The following is a 13,107-nucleotide window of genomic DNA, read 5'->3' as shown; positions in this document are numbered from 1 at the left end:
GTCTCAGAGCCCTTCCTTCAGGTGCAAGCAAACCTCAGGCGGTTTAGTCCACTGGCACAGAATTCGGAGCAAACCCCAGGCGGTTTAATCCACTGGCACAGAATTCGGAACAAACCCTCAGTAAATTGTAACGCAGCGCTTCCAGCCCGAGCCTTAAGCTTTCGGGACACATTTCGCATGCATGCCCCGCATTCATTGAAATGCTCCACTTGACCCGGAAGGTGAGATTTGATGAAGGGGCTAGGGCTGAGTGCCTCGAAGGCACGGCGCAGAGGGAAATGCCTCCGATGCGCGCCCGCTAGCAGGCAGCCATGCAAGGGTTAAAACTTCTGCACAAATACACGGCCGCTGCAGAAAATCAACAACTCATTTCAGAGAAACTCCCGGGATTTTGGCAATGACCTTCACGGGCAATGGCATAACGCAGCGGGTTTATAACCGGCCGCCACACACACACACGCACAACCCTTGGTTAATGTTTTATTTGACGGTGCTTTTTGGCAAGTTTACCTTTTTTGGGGGTTCTGCAGGGGTGTTCGCCCTTAGAATGGCAGCGGTTTTTATTCCATGTTCCCAGCCTCCGTCTGTCTGCCCTGGGTCACTTCTCCTCGGAGTGGGGTTAGCACATCTTCAGTTGTTCCTGATGCACTGGAAGAGGGGTGTATGTGTGTGGATGTAGGTATGAGTGTGGTTGTGTGTGCCTGTAAGTCTGCGTGTGAGTATGTGTAAGTGAGTGTATGAGTCTGTGTGTAAGCGCGTGTGTTTATGTGTAAGTGAGTGAGTGTGTGTGTGTGCCTCCTCGCACGAGAGCTCACACTTCACCCCAGGCCGTCAGCAACCTTTTTGCCGAGCTGCAAAGAGCAGAGATGTCCCCGCCCCAGGAACCTGCTCAACGCATTACATCTCCGCTCTCTGCCACCCTTCTTTCTCCCTCTCAACCCTCATAATTTTCTTCTCCTTGTCCCCTTTCCCCTCCTCTAGTCCTCCCTGCCTCTCTTTGCCTCGTCCGTAGATGCTTCTCCCTATCTCTCCCACCCCATTTTATCTTCTTTCCTCACCCCTTTCTCTCCTCCTTATGCCCCATCCTCCGGCCTCTCTCCTTTTGCCCCCTCTCCTCCAACCCCTCTGTCTTTTTTTCTGCTGCTCTCTTTCTCTTCCACTCTCTCCTCCACCTTCTCTCTGTCCCCCTCTATCTCTCCTGCACCCTCGCTCCCTTTGCCTCTATCTCTCTCCCTCTCACTCCTCCTTTCTCGCTTCTTCCCCCTCTCTCTCTCACTCGCTCCCTTGCCCACCCACCTACCTACCTCAAGACCGGGACAAGGACTGGGCTTCCGCAGATCAGACGCCGGGACAGATCACCTCTCCTTCTCGACACGCCAGTGCTCTGCGTTCACGCCTCTCCTCCCTCCTGGCTCCGTCAGTCCCCCCGCACCGTGACTCCGGGAATGTCGTGTCCATGGCTCTGAAGGACCTGTCATTCTTCACAGCCAGTTGTGGCTTGGTCCTCCTTCCCATCGCTCTGCGCCCCCCCCCCCCCCCCACACACACACCTCTTTTTCTATACCTCTCTCTGTCATTCTCTCGCTCCTCCTTTATCGCGCTCTCTCCTCCCTATCACTTCCTCTCTTTATCATCCTCTTTTCCCTCTCCCCGCTCCCGTCCGTTGGGAAGGTGAACGCCGCTGCCAACATCTTGTAGACTGCCCTGCCAACTCCTGCACTGGTGCCGCGATCCCTCGCACACTCGGCCCGGGGGAATGAGAGGCCTGCCCAATGCAAGAGTACCAGGAGCTGGGTTGGGGTCCGCGGAGGGGGGCGGTGGCGAGGAGAGGGTCGGTTTGGGCGACGGCGAGGAAGGGAAAGGTGTCAGATCCCACCCCTGGGATTCCAGCATTGAGAGGGTTAAGTCACTGGAGCCATGTTTCCGTCCGGCGCCGAGATCAGGGCGATGATCTGACACAGGCACTTTCCAGCCGGCGGCCTCACAACTCCTGCGGCAGACAGAAAGCTGGTGGATGGGGGTGTGGGGGAGGGAGGGGTCGATCTGCTCCCTCCCGACCCGCCGCCCATTGACTGCACTGCTGCTTTCCCCAACTCTCCACACCATCAGTGAGGAGCAGGGGAACAATCTGTGGCCCAGGGAATGTGTCCTCTGGTTCTGTTTGTTGGGGGCGGGGAAGAAGGACCAGGAGCGAGGTGGAAGTAGGACTTATTTTTACACAGAGGGTGGTGGGTTTAGGGAAAAGTTCACCCACCTCGAATGTCCCCCCAACACTAGTCCCACCAGCCTGCGTTTGATCCCATCTACTTCTAAATCCATCCTATCTCTGTATCTGTCCAAATGTCCCACCCACACTAGTCCTCTGGGGAAAACTCACGTAGACACAGGGAGAAGGTACAAACACCTTACAGACAGCACAGGATTCGAAACCCAGTCCCGATCGCTGGCACTGTGAAGGCGATGTGTTAACTATTACATCAACCGTGCCCTGATACGAGACTGGGCCCTTCAACGGTATCCAATCAGACAACATCAATATTGACCTCCAGTTCCATTAACCCCCTCCCCTGTGTCTCTCATTTCCAATGTGTGATTTCTCCAGGAAATCCATACCTTTCAGAGATATACCCCCTCCCCATCCTTCTCAGCTTCATTCTCATATACCCTCCCACCTGCATTCACCTGAGACATCTCCCCCTGCCTCTTCCAACCTCCTCTCCTCCCCACCCCGCCCCTTTCTCCCTCTGCTCCTCCTCCCCTGCCCCTCCCTCCCTCCTCTCTTCCCTTGCCCCTTAATCCTCCTCCTCTACCCCTTCCTTCCTCCTCTCCTCCTCCCCTGCCCCTTCCTCCCTCCTCCTCCTCCCTTCCTCATTCCTCTCCTCCTCCCATGCCTCTGCCTCCCTCCTCTCCTCTTCCCTACCTCTTCCTCCTTCTGCTCCTCTTCCCCTGCCCCTTCCTTTCTCTCCTCTCCTCCTCCTTCCTCTCCTCCTCCCCATGCCCCTTCCTCCCTCCTTTCTGCCCCCTCAATCCTCTCCTCCTCCCCTGCCCCTTTCTCCCTCCTCTCCTCCTCAACTGCCCCTTCCACCTGCCTCCTCCTCATCCCTTCCTCATTCCTCTACTCCTCCCTTGCCTCTTCCTCCTTCCTCTCCTCTTCCTCCTCACGTCACCTCCCCCTCCTCCTCCTCCCCTGCCCTGTCCTTTTTCCTCTCCTCCTCCCCTGCCTCTTCCTCCCTCCTCTCCTCTTCTTGCCACTTCCTCCTCACCTCCCCCTCCTCCTCCTCCCCTGCCCCTTTCTTCCTCCTCATCCTCATCCCTACCTCATTCCTCTCCTTCCTCACCTCTTCCCAGCCGTCCTTTCTCCTCCCCTGCCTCCTCCTCCCTCCTCTTTCTGCCCCTTCCTCCTTGCCTCCCCTCCCTCCTCCTCCCCTGCCCCTTCCTCCTCTCCTCCTACAGTCGCTTCTTCCCTCCTCCTCCCCTGCCCTTTCTTCCTCTCCTTCTCCCCTGTCACTTACTCCATCCTCCTCCCCTGCCCTTTCCTCCCTCCACCTCCCGTCCCTTTCTCCCTCCTCCTCCCCTGCCCCTTCCTCCCTCCTCCTCCTCATCCCTTCCTCATTCCTCTCCAACTCCCTTGACTCTTCCTCCTTCCTCTCCTCTTCCCTTGCCCTGTCCTTTCTCCTCCTCCTCCCCTGCCTCCTCCTCCCTCCTCTCCTCCACCCCTACCCCCTCCTCCCTCCTCTTTCTGCCCCTTCCTCCTTGCCTCCCCTCCCTCCTCCTCCCCTGCCCCTTCCTCCTCTCCTCCTACAGTCGCTTCTTCCCTCCTCCTCCCCTGCCCTTTCTTCCTCTCCTTCTCCCCTGTCACTTACTCCATCCTCCTCCCCTGCCCTTTCCTCCCTCCACCTCCCCTGTCCCTTTCTCCCTCCTCCTCCCCTGCCCCTTCCTCCCTCCTCCTCCTCATCCCTTCCTCATTCCTCTCCAACTCCCTTGCCTCTTCTTCCTTCCTCTCCTCTTCCCTTGCTCTGTCCTTTCTCCTCCTCCTCCCCTGCCTCCTCCTCCCTCCTCTCCTCCACCCCACCCCTTCCTCCCTCCTCTCCTCTTCTTACCCCTTCCTCTGTCAATAGACAATAGGAGCTGGAGTAGGCCCTTCAGCCCATCGAGCCAGCACTGCCATTTTACAGATCATGGCTGATCACTACTATCAGTACCCCTATCCAGTCTTATCCCCATAACCCTTAACTCCTTTGTCCACTAGAGTCTTATCTAACTCTCTTTTGAACATAATCAGCGAATCTGCCTCTACCACCCTCTGTGGCAGAGCATTCCACAGATTCACACTTCTCTGGGTAAAAAAATGTTTTCTCATCTCCGTCCTAAAGGGCCTACCCTGTATTCTTAAACTATGCCCTCTAGTCATCGTCTCCCCCATCATTGGGAACAAGTAATCCGACTTCACCCTGTCTATCCCCCTGATAATTTTGTATACCTCAATCATGTCCCCCCTCATCCTTCTAAACTCCATCGGATACAAGTCCAGTTTTTCTAGCCTTTCAGCATATGTCAACCCCGCCATCCCTGGAACTAACCTTGTAAATCTGCGCTGCACACCCTCTATAGCTAGTATGTCCTTCCTCAAAATTGGAGACCAAAACTGGACGCAATACTCCAGGTGGGGTCTCACCAGGGCCCTGTACAACTGCAGAAGGGCGTCTCTGTTCCTATACTCCAATCCCCTCTTTATGAAAGCCAACATGCCATTTGCCACCTTCACAGCTTTCCGCCCCTGTCCCCTTCCTCCCTCCTCCTCCCCTGTCCCTTACTCCCTCCTCTCCTCCTCCCCTGCCCCTCCCTCTCTCCTTCTTATTCCTCCTCTTCCCCTGCCCTGTCCTTTCTCCTCTCCTCCTCCCCTGCCTCTTCCTCCCTCCTCTCCTCCTCTTCCTGCCCATCCTCCCTTCTCGCCTTCCCTCCCTCCTCCTCCCCTGCCCCTTCCTTCCTCCTCTCCTCCTTCCCTGTCCCTTCCATCCTCCTCCCCTGCCCCTTCCTCCCTCCTCTCCTCCCTGTCCCTTCCTCTGTCCTCTCCTCCTCCCCTTCCCTCTTCCTCCTCCCTTTGCCCCTTCTTCAATTGGCTGCAATTATGGGGAACTCCCAGTGACCAACAACTTCCATTCCTCTCCCCGTTCTCACATGGATGTCTGTCCGTGGCCTCATGTACTGCTAAATCCTGGACTCCAGCGACTTAGAGATGTTCCATCTGAGCATTCTCCAAGCAGATGGCATTAATATTTATTTTCTGTTAAACCCCTTCCCCGAGTCTCTCTCTCTGTTCATCCGTCCCCTTCCCTCCAGCTCTCCACCCACTTCCCTCTCTGATCAGAGGGCTACCTCCTCCCCATCACTTCTCATCTTCTTTCTCTTCTACCCTCCCACATGTATTCACCTATGATCTGTTGGTCTGTTCTCTTCCCCTCACACCCACTCCTCCATCCACCTTTTCATTCGGGCATTTGCCTGTTGTTGCCCTCTCTTGACAAAGGGCCTAGGGCGATCATTGACAACCTTTTACTTCGTATGACCTGCTGAGTTTCTTCAGCATGTTTGTGCACTGAACACAAGTTTATTGTCATCTGATTGCACAAGTACAACCCGCTCATTCAGCATTCTCTGGTCCTTGGTGCAAAACATGCAGACACACACCCAGATATAACACACGTACAGATCATGCACATGTAGGACACTTACTGCACTGCAGAAATTTATATTTAACCCTTCCTGGGCTGTGATTGGCTTCAGATTCCAGCCTTTGCAGACTGTAGGGAAGAAACTGTCTTCAGCTTCATTTGCCACCCCCGAGACCTTCTCCCCGACGGCCAGAGAGAGAAGGGAGTGTGTCAGAGGTGGGAGAGGCCAACTTTGGGGACGGAATCCATGGAGGGGAGGGAAAGTTTGTGTGATGTTCCGAGCTGCATTCATACCTTTCAATCTGAGCAGAGCAGCTCCTGTCTCTGCTTCCAATGGTGTTCCTGTAGATGGTGTCAAGGGGCAAGGAGGCACACACACTGTTGAGTTTATTGTCATCTCATGCAATCTGTAGAAAGCAGGGAGTAGTAGTGGATGGCAAGTATTCTGCCTGGTGACTAGTGGAGTTCTGGGGCCATTGCACTTTGCAATTTTTATAACTGTCCTGGATGAAGAGGCTGAAGGATGGGACAGTGAGTTTGCAGATTATATGAAGGTTGGAGCTGGATGCAGCTGAAGGTTGTTGTAGGAACAGAGAGATCTTGGGGTCCAAATCCCTCAAGGTCGCCGCACAGGTTTATAGGATAGTTAAGGTCTATGGGATGCTGGCTTCATTAATAGGGAGATTGAGTTCAGGAGTAGAGAGGTCATGTTGCAGCTCTACAAATCTCTGGGGAAACCACACACAGTCCTGGTCACCTCATTATGGCAAAGATGTGGAAGATATGGAGAGGCTACAGAGGAGATTTACCTGGATGTTACCTGGAATGGGAAACAAGTCTTATAAGGCAAGGTATGCAGAGAAGAGACTTTTCACTGGAGAATAGAGGAGACTTGATAGAGGTCTACAAGGTTATGAGAGGCATAAGCACCTATTTTCCAGGGCAGGATCAGACAACATCAGAGGACGTGTATACAAAGTGAAGGGAGGAAAGTTTTATGGGAGAGACATCAGGGGTAAGTTTTTTTTTCAACAGAGAGTTGTGGGTGCCTGGAATGCCTTGCTGGGGATGGGGCTGGAACATTGGGGACATTTAAGGACTCTTACACAGATATATGAATGAAAGAAAAAACAGAGGATTATGGGGTAGGGAAGATTCAGTTCTTTTTGTATGGGTCGACACAACATTGAGGGCCAAATGATCTGTAGGGTGCTGACACACTCTATGTAATGCACAGATGTATGTAAATTCCTGCTTGCTGCAACCACACAGTAAGATCCACCAGCTACAGCAGTAAATTTAAATGACCACAATATGCCAAGAGAGAAAATAAGGTAATAAATATAAACGGGCAGATAAATAAATATTCTCATTTGCAGTTGGTGTGAAAATAAATGATGTTCAGTGGTGCAGGCAGATCCTAGAGTAGTGTGGGGATGGAGCCTGAGAGCTGTTGGAAATTAACCGTTCTCCACCCTAGAGGTTTTGGTCTTCAGGCTCGTGTACCTTCTGGCCATAGGGAGCAATGAGAAGAGGTTGTGACCAGGGTGACAGGGTGATGGTGTCAGTCACCTATGATGCACCTGGCCACGTTTGTGACCTGTGTTTCTGAGGAACCAGGCCACGATGTAATACTTTCCACTCCGCCCCTGTAGAAGTTCGACAGAGACTCTGACGGCATGCCGAATCTCCTCAAGACATAGAAACCTTGATGCGCCTGGTTGCTGGACAACAAAATGAAACAGGAGAGATTGTCCAGCCCCGATGGACAATCAGAGAGCTTGCCGCTGGACTGTGCATTGTTCCTGGACAGGCTTGTGGAGGGGAGGTGATATTACCTTTATCTCTGCCCTGAGCCACTGCAGCATCTCCCAGTCTATTCCCCTCAGAGACTGTGCATCTCCATATGAGCCCTTCTTATTCTTCAGGACTCCTGGAGTTGAAGGATCAGCTGGGGCAGGGGAGTCGCCTCGTGAAGCAGCAGTGCCACCATTCTCTGTGGGTTGACAATTCTCAATGGGCACAGGAGACTCTGTCTCAGGGAGACACAGTGGTGCAAACTGCTCTATCGCAGCTCCTGGAGACACATGTTCAATCACCACCTCTGGTCGTGTGTGTGTGTGTGTCAGTATGTTTGTGTGAATGTGTGTGTGTCAGTGTGCTGTGTGTCTGTGAGTTTATGTGTGTGTCTATGAGTCAGACTGTGCGTGTCCGTGTGTGTCAGTGTGTCTATGTGTCAGTGTGTCTGTGTGCATCTGTGTTTGTATGTGTCAGTGTGTGTGTTTGTGAGTTTATCTGTGTATCTGCGAGTCAGTCTGTGTGTGTCTGTGTTTGTGTGTGTCACTGTGTGTATGTCAGTGTGTCTATGTTTATGTCAGTGTGTCTGTGCATCTGTGTTTGTATGTGTCAGTGTGTGTGTTCGTGTCTATTTCTGTGTTTGTTTGTGTCAGTGTGTCTGTGTGTGTGTCTGTCTGTGTATGTGTGTCTGTGTGTGTATGTCAGTGTAGGTGTCTGTGTATGTCTGCATTTGCATATGTCAGTGTGTGTGTTTGTGTCTGTGTTTGTGTGTGTCAGTGAGTGTGTGTGTGTCAATGTGTCTATGTGTGAGTCTATGTGTGTCAGTGTATGTGTGTCTGGTTTGTGTGTGTCAGTGTGTATGTCAGTGTATGTGTCTGTGTGTCAGTGGCTGGGTCTGTGTTTGTATGTGTCAGTGTGTTTGTTTGTGTCGGTGTGTCTGTGTGTGTATGTTTGTGTCTGTGTTTGTGTGTGTCAATGTGTGCGTATGTGTCAGTGTGTGTGAGTGCCTGTGAGTGTGTTTGTGTCATTGTCTGTGTTTATATCTTTGTGTGTGTGTGTGTGTCTCTATGGTTTTGTGTGTCAGTGTGTATGTTTGTATCTGTGTGTCTTTATGTGTGTGTCTGTGTGCGTGTCAGTGTGTGTATGTGTGTGCACATGTGTAAGGTTGTGTGTGTGTGTGTTTTCACGTGACATCTTCGTGCTGTCCATGTGGGATGACTGGTTTCTTCCCACTCCCCAGGAGGTTTCCTGGGTTGAAGGGTCGACCCGTGGGGCTGTTAGTGGAAGCATTGCTGCAGAATTCGTGTAAATGGGTGGTCAGTGTATACTTGATGGACTAAAAGGCTTGTGGCTGTGCTTCTCTGAGGTAGCTATGGACAGGGTCTCCCTCTGCAAATATCAGGCTCCTGAAGGATCCCCAGAGCAGTGCTCTCCTGCCCTTGCTTGGTGCAGCCCCATGCTCTGTAAACCAGTGCTCCTCACATTTTAGTATGAATGCTGGAGATAGCCTGCTCCAATGCTCACTGTACTTGAGGTGTGAACTTCCCAGTGGCTGAACAAACAGAATGACAGTGTAATTCAGGGAGTGACAGATGGCAATCAGTTTATAACCCTGGAATAAAACATTTGTTCTGGTCACTTCACTACAGGAAGGATGTGGAAGCCGTGGAGAGGGCGCAGAGGAGATTTACCAGGATGTTGCCTGGATTGGAGAACGTGTCTTATGAGGCAAGGTTAGCAGAGCTGGGGCTTTTCTCTTTGGAGCATAGAAAGTTGAAAGGAGACTTGATAGAGGTTATTAGAGGCACAGACAGGGTGGACAGCCAGCCCTGTTCCCTGGGGCGACCGTAGCCAATACGAGAGGACATCTCTTTAAGATGAGGGGAAGAGAGTTTAGAGGAGACGTTAGTGGTAAGTTTTTTTTACACAGAGTGGTGGGGGCTTGGAATGCATTGCCAGGGGTGGTGGTGGAGGCTGGAACAATTGGGGAATTCAAAAAACTGAGACAGGCACATGAATGTAAGAAAAGAAGAGGGTTCTGGGTGTGAGGGAGGAAAGGATGACATTGTTGAGTAGGCTTCTATAGGTCAGCACTACATAGTTGGCTGAAGGGCCTGTACTGTGCTGGAAGGTTCAGTGTATGATCACCATAATTCAGTGGTGTATTTTACAATGATTCCATGCAACATCTCACCTATGCAGTGTGTCTGTGAACCAAGTCGTCGTGATTTTTTTGAAACATAGATGTCTGCAGACACTGTGATTGTAGTGAAAGCAACAGTAAATGTTGGAGGAACTCAAACCAGTCTCGCAGCGTCCATAGCAGGTAAAGATATATTACTGACGTTTCCAGCCTGAGCCTTTTCTCAAGGTATGGGTTAAAAGCAGGCAGGTGTCTGACTAAAGACTGGGGAGAGAAATGGGGAAGGATGGGAGGGAGAGGAGTCCAGACCGATAAACAAAGTGTGTTCATTGGATCTGATAAAAAGAAAGATGAGAATTAATTATGGCTCTGTGAAAGGAGTCAGAAGGAAAGGGGGAAGAAGGAGAGATAGAGAAATATAGGAAAGGAGTCAGGGTGCAAACATCCTTACGTCCTTCAACCACCAATGCTGACCAATTCCAGATCACTCTTCACTTTGGTTGCACTGTCTTGAGGTATCCATAACAACACATGGTTGGGAAACAGCTCGCAGTCCAAATGCTATGCTGACGATAGATACCTGCTTGCAGTGTACCAATCACCAGCAGGAGCATGTCTGATGTACAAAACCAGGAGAGGAATAGATCGGGAGAACGCAGAGAGTCTTTTCCCTAGAGTCAGGGAATTGGTAATCAGAAGACACAGGTTTAAGGTGACAGGTGAGAGATTTAAGCAATGTGTTAAGGTTGCATTGCAGTTGGGCAAGACATTGGTGTAGCCCCAGTCAGAGTTTTGTGTTCAGTTATAATATAGACAGAGTGGATGCAAGTCAGCTCTTTCCACGTAGATTGGGGGAGATAAATACGAGAGGTCATGGCTTTAAGGTGAAAAGTGAAAGATTTAAGGGAAACATTAGGGGGCATTTCTTCACTCAGAGAGTGGTGCGAGTGTTGAATGAGCTGCCATGTGATGTGGTGATCGTGTGTTTTAAGAATAAATTGGATAGATACATGGATGGGAGAGGGCTGGAGAGTTAAGGAATGGGAGCAGGTCAGTGGGAGTAGCGGAATAGTGGTCGGCACAGACTAAAAGGGCCGAATGGCCAGTTCTGTGGGAATATTCAGCGAAACTTCACACTGAAAGTGGAACGAGCTGTCAGTGGTGAATGTGGGCTCAATTTTAAAATTTAAGCAAATTTGGACGGGTTCATGGTATGGTGGGTTATGGACTGGGTGCAGATAAGTGGGTCGAGGGAGAATAATAGTTGGGCACAGACTAGAAGGACCAAAAGGCCTGTTTCTGTAAAGTTCTAATGTTCTATTCCAGTGCCAGAACCTGGGTTCAAATCCGGCATTGTCTGTCAGTCCATTTTAATCCGCACAGCCAAGATTCCAAGGACAACATGTCTCATGATTTCCTGAAAAAGTCTCTAATGGAGGACCTCGTCACCTCTGAGGGATCAATCTCTGAACCTGGGGCCCAAGGTCTCTCTGTTCCTCCACAGTTAAGAATCTTGCCATTAACCTTCAGATTCAATCTTTCAAAGTGCATCTCCAGTAAACTTCCTGCACCCCACTTTAAATGCCGGAAAAGATATTCTCATCATTTACTGTGCCCATGTGTCTCAGCATTTTATCAGCTTAGTCTGTAAGACCATTGGACCATAGGACATAGGAGCAGAAAAGGGCCATGCAGCCCACTGTCTTCCCCACCATTCAGTCATTCAATCACAGTGGCCCCAAGCACTTTCAGACATGTTCCATCCACTGATGAGCCCAGACAGTCGAGAACTTAATTTAATTTAGACATTGAGCATGGTAACAGGGTATTTCAGCCCACGAGCCCATGCCACCCAATTACACCAAATTAATCTACAACACCTGGTACATTTTGAATGGTGGGAGGAAACCAGAGCCGCTGGGGAAATCCACACAGACATGGCTAGAACACACAAACTCCTTACAGACAGCGCGAGATTTGAAGCCCGGTCCCAATCGCTGACGCTGTAACGATGTTGCACTAACTTCTGTGCTAATCATGCTCCCTCCTCTCTCTGGACAAGCTCCTGGCCTTTTCTTTGTTCCTCTGTCCTGCACGCTCAAGCTATTTTTGAGACCGTGAGCTCATTCTCGACCCTGGATGAGGGTAAGTACCAAGAGAAGCTTGTTAAAAGCACGTTGCCAGGAAGCTGTGATTGTCGAGTGACTGTACATCAGAGGTTGTTTGCCCATGCCCCCTTCCCTGACATGCTGTCAGCTGACATTCTCTCCAGTGTGCCAGAGTGGGACAGCTTATCGTATGTGCTGAAAAATTAAACAATGTTTGAAGGTCTGATATAGGGTCATAAAGAGCGGAAACAGGTCCTTCTGGTCAACTTTCCCTAACCCCACACGTGTCCCACCTGCCTGTGTTTGGCCCCGTGTCCATCTGAACCCAGAAGATAAATTAGCAGCAGGCCATTCAGCCCATCAAGTGTACTCTGGCATTCCATCATGAGCTGATCCATTCTCCCACTCATTCCCGCTCCCCTTCCTCCTCAGCTCTTAATGGGAGGAGCACGTAATTCACATCGTGGTTAGCACAATGGAATTACAGTGCCAGTGACCCATAGAGTCACTAAACACAGGCTCTTCAGTCCTTCTAGTCTATGCCAAACTATTTTTCTTCCTGGACCCACTGACTTGAACCTAGTCCATACCCCTCCATACACGAATGTGTACCTGTCCAAATTCTTCATAAATGTTAAAATCTAGCCCCACATTCACCACTTCAGCTGGCAGCTCATTCCACACTCCACATCACTGTCTGTGTGAAGATTTTCCTCCTCATATTCCCCCAAAACTTATCCCCTTCCACCCTTAACCCACGTCCTCTGGTTTGTATCTCACTGACCGTCTGTGGAAAAAGCTGACCTACATTTACTAGTCTATATCTCTCATAATTTTAAATATTGGGTTCAATTCTGCCATTCTCTGTAAGGAGTTTTCACGTTTTCCCTCTGTCTAGATGGGTTTCCTCAAGGTGCTTTGGTTTCAGCCCATCCTCCAAAACATACTGGGGTGCAGGTTAATCTCAGTGTAATTGGGCAGCACGGGTTTAAATAGCCAAAATAGGCTTCTACTGTGCTGTAAATAAAATCTGACATTGAATTTAACAACCTCAAAAACATTTTTATGTTTTGTAATAATAATCTTTCTGTCACAATGTCAGCTCTCTATTATGTGGATGGGGAGAAAATTCAAAATTTGGAAGTGCAAAGGGACTTGGGAGTCCTTGCGCAGGATACCCCAAAGGTTAACCTCTGGATTGGGTTGGTAGTGAAGAAGGCAAATGTATTGTTGGAATTCATAACTAGAGAAACAGGATACAGGAGCAGGGATGTGATGTTGAGGCTTTAAAAAGCACTGGTGAAGCCTCACTTGGAGAATGGGGAACAATTTTGGGCTCCTTATTTAAGAATGCTTTGGACAGCATTCAGAGCAGATTCACAAGAAT

At 50.4% G+C, this 13,107-nt stretch overlaps 2 protein-coding genes across 5 annotated transcripts in view; one reads left to right on the top strand and one right to left on the bottom strand.

Moving 5' to 3' along the window:
* The window catches only part of LOC138759092 (leucine-rich repeat and fibronectin type-III domain-containing protein 4-like), a 28,466-nt gene extending 26,959 nt beyond the window's left edge, over positions 1-1,507 (bottom strand). The window contains exons 1-2 of one of the 4 annotated variants that reach the window (XM_069928992.1): positions 1,305-1,507; positions 511-648 (exon numbers count right to left, since the gene is read on the bottom strand). The gene's annotated coding sequence lies outside the window, so the exon portion shown is untranslated. Of the gene's footprint in view, positions 1-510; positions 1,177-1,304 lie in introns of those variants that run through there. The other 3 variants (XM_069928994.1, XM_069928991.1, XM_069928993.1) reach the window with 3 other exon arrangements.
* Positions 1-13,107, top strand: part of LOC138759091 (pyruvate carboxylase, mitochondrial-like) — a 403,275-nt gene that overhangs the window by 234,440 nt on the left and 155,728 nt on the right. The window lies entirely within an intron of this gene.

The sequence above is a fragment of the Narcine bancroftii genome, chromosome 3, assembly GCF_036971445.1.
Source record: "Narcine bancroftii isolate sNarBan1 chromosome 3, sNarBan1.hap1, whole genome shotgun sequence".
Lineage (NCBI taxonomy): Eukaryota > Metazoa > Chordata > Chondrichthyes > Torpediniformes > Narcinidae > Narcine > Narcine bancroftii.
This window is presented reverse-complemented; position numbering and strand designations above follow the sequence as displayed.